Source organism: Nymphalis io, chromosome 14, assembly GCF_905147045.1.
Source record: "Nymphalis io chromosome 14, ilAglIoxx1.1, whole genome shotgun sequence".
In the NCBI taxonomy this organism is placed as follows: domain Eukaryota; kingdom Metazoa; phylum Arthropoda; class Insecta; order Lepidoptera; family Nymphalidae; genus Nymphalis; species Nymphalis io.
This window is the reverse complement of record NC_065901.1, coordinates 10,000,001-10,003,386: the sequence shown is the minus strand read 5'-3', so window position 1 is coordinate 10,003,386 and position 3,386 is coordinate 10,000,001. Positions and strand designations below refer to the sequence as shown.

The window sequence follows — 3,386 nt, the reverse complement described above, 5'->3', positions numbered from 1 at the left end:
GTCCGATGAATGCGTCGCACGCGCGCGGTCGTTGCGCGTCGAATGCGCGGGAGTGGCGCGCGCGGCGCCGCCCACACGCCCCTCTCGCTCTAGATCCGTCATCCTTGGCTATAATTAACAAATAAAATTAGTTTTAGTCTACAATTAACTTTAACAAATAGCTTTTATAATAATGAGATTAAATAAATAAAAACGATTATATACTTTTAATAAATTGGTACGAAGTAAATTTAACCATCTTTGTCGGCTTATTTGATTAAAACCTATTATCTACTTAATTATTTTTTTGTTTAAAACTTAAAAAAAAATTATCATTTTTTCTTAAAAAATAATTTAATAAATATATAGATAAATAATTACATATGATGCGATTATTAATATTACGTGTTAAAGATATCATTATACTGTAACTGCATATTATCGTTTATTTGTAAAAGTTGGATAAGTTAAATGAAGTAATAGATATTTAACCATTTTATTAACGCGGTTTCAATAATAAAAGCGTATTTTAACTAAACGTTATCTTCGCAGTTGTATCTAACTCGTATTGCGGTTGAATTTTTGCTATTCAAGGTAAAACTAAAGCTGAAGTCCATTAGTTTCAAGCGAGCATGTCTTCGTTATATGCTCAACGTTGAATCGCTACGTCTCAAGGATAGCGTCTATGTTAATATTGAAGTAGGTTGCGCAGAAATATGGACGTCGGAAAGTTGATACAAAGTAGGATTTTCAGGTACCGTCAAGCCATAAATGTGTAAATAGAATAAAACTAAATATAATATGTAAAGAATATGTCTTCTGTAATATAAATGTAACAAGATTCAGTCTATTAAATTGCTAAAAAAACAATAACATGCAATTACCTATTCCGAAACTAAATTAAGGTATTTGACGAAATTCGGCTTTATTCATAAAACAAAAATGTTACAAAACCCAATATCACTTCATTGAGTTATTCAATAAATTTTATTACGTTAATAAAAATTCATATTTGAACACAGTACCAATATTGCGATACGATCCAATTTTCGAGCATTCGCATTCAAAGGGCGAAGATACAAAAACGTTACGGCGAAACGTAAAAAAAATATATCAATGTTCGTAAACAAAAACAATACCGCCCAACGGATTTTCTTACCGACGGTACAGCTGAAAGATTTTCCCCCCGAGTGGGGGGGGTCGGTCGAGGTGGCGGGGCCTTCGCTCCCTGCCCCCAGGCCACCGGGCCAATGGCGGAGCGCCGCGGCCTGGCCCGACCCGAGCTCAGTCGCGTCTGAACCGCGACCCTTGACACACGCGCGCGCCACCGCGTTCTCACCCGGCGACCGCAACCGGCATCATCACGCACGGAGCGCTAGTATACGGCGGGGTCGGCGGCCCGGGGCTCTGCCCTCCGAGAGCCTCCGACCTCCCGCCTTTGGAGCTCGGCTTCCGTGGTAGCTGGCGGGAAGACGAGCTGCTACCGTCGACACCCGCGAGTCAGGCCGCGTCGACGCAGAGCGGCTCCTCCGCGACCGATAAAGGCCAGAATGTGGAGTGCGTCGTGTGCGGAGATAAGTCCTCCGGGAAGCACTATGGCCAGTTCACTTGTGAGGGTATGTAGGAAGTGAAAGTGTTCTATATAAAATGCAATTGTAAGTGTTGTGTGTTTGTGCGGCGGGTCGGGAGGTCGTCGTGATTATTAAGTTGCTTTTCACGATTAAAAATCTCAAACGTCAAAACGAACTACTTGACCTGCGTTAACTTAAAAAAAAACACTAAATGGCAACGATCAGGTACAATACAACCAAAATAATTAAAATTTAAAGTTTGAAAAACTGTGCGAACTTTTTTTAAGTAGAAAAAAAATTATTGCGATAAAATCGGTACTTAACTATCTAAGTTTTTTTTAAATGGTTTTAATTAAAAAGGTTAAAATGTGATTTATAAAACGAAATTGTTTTTAAAACTTGTAATATTAGAATTACATCTTAAAAAAAATTGTAATAAAACTGGCAACGCGCAAAACGAATAAGTTTATTTATGAGTAAAAAATAATACGGCATCAATTTAAAAACTTAGTACAATAAATAGACTCATAAAATAAAGAAAATAAACCCAAATCATAAGCTCAATGAAACAAAAACAACGCGAGGTCCCTCCCCTTAACTTCAAAAATATCAATTGTAACGCTGAAGCCAAAGTAACGCTGTTTTACTTCTAATCAAAATGCAATAAGAGGAAAATTTCCACAAACTGCCTGCTTCTTTAGATAAGGGATTCAGTTTTATGCAAATTAACTAAAATTGAAGTTGTATTTACGACTTTTTGTTTAAAACGAACTTTTATACCTATTGACTAATACGATGATACGCGAATTGAAATGCAAATTAAATTCGTACGAAATATATGTCGTAATATTATTATATATACATATAATTATCGTTATAAAATTTAATGCTTATGTACTTATATGAGATAGGTATTCTTTATATACTGTGATGGGTTTTATAATAGTTTTTTTAATTTTATCGATTAGTATTCTTAGTCGGATTTTCATTCTGATTGATATTATTGATAGATTTACTTTAAATATGTCAATTGAAAAGACGAAAAAAGTGCTTGCAAGATCCCTCTTCGACTATATTCTTTTATAAAAAATCATTTGCAAAATGCTGTATCATTTTAGATTTATTATATCGAATACGTTTTCAAACTTTAACATTGTGCAAATAAATTGCTGGAAACTGGTCACATTAGATTGAAAGTAAAACTTTAAATCAACTTGTAGGTAAATAATAAAATTCCATACATACAACGTTTTTATAATGAAATTAAAATTATTAATCGTAAGTTCATAAGATAATATTAAACGAAATTAACTTTTTTTCCATTGTGTTAACAGTTCATAAAGCTTATTTTAGCTTGGTTATAATTGAGCTTATGATCGATTTTCGATAGACTCACTGAATAGTCAATTAAGTTATGAATCGCTTACCTAAGTAAATTATGATGAACCTATTTCATATTAGAATGAGTTTAAATTAATATGAGATTAATTGATAATATAAAATCATATTAATAAAGTTTTTGCTTCAATAATTTTGCATTTAATATTCTTGAAGCGAGTAAAATAGAAACAGTGACTAATAATTTAAAAATAGTTTTTTTTTATTTATGTCGTGGCTTTTATGTTGAAGGACATAATTATTAAGTCCAATAATAATTTACTTATTTTTTTTAATATTAAAAAAAGAATTGGTGTGTTTTTGCATTTACATTTAATATTGTGAAAACCGGTGAAAATAAAAACGTTTTACAATAATGAGAGACCTTACTTATATACGAGTTACGTTGTTAAGCGGGTGATTATTAGATAAATAATGCTGTCTCCTTCTTTCGATAGT

At 33.4% G+C, this 3,386-nt stretch overlaps 1 protein-coding gene across 2 annotated transcripts in view; it reads left to right on the top strand.

Moving 5' to 3' along the window:
• Positions 1-1,347: 1,347 nt before the first annotated feature.
• Positions 1,348-3,386, top strand: part of LOC126773284 (steroid receptor seven-up, isoforms B/C) — an 87,612-nt gene continuing 85,573 nt past the window's right edge. For both annotated transcript variants that reach the window (XM_050494112.1, XM_050494111.1), the window contains exon 1: positions 1,348-1,595. The gene's annotated coding sequence lies outside the window, so the exon portion shown is untranslated. The remainder of the gene's footprint in view (positions 1,596-3,386) is intronic.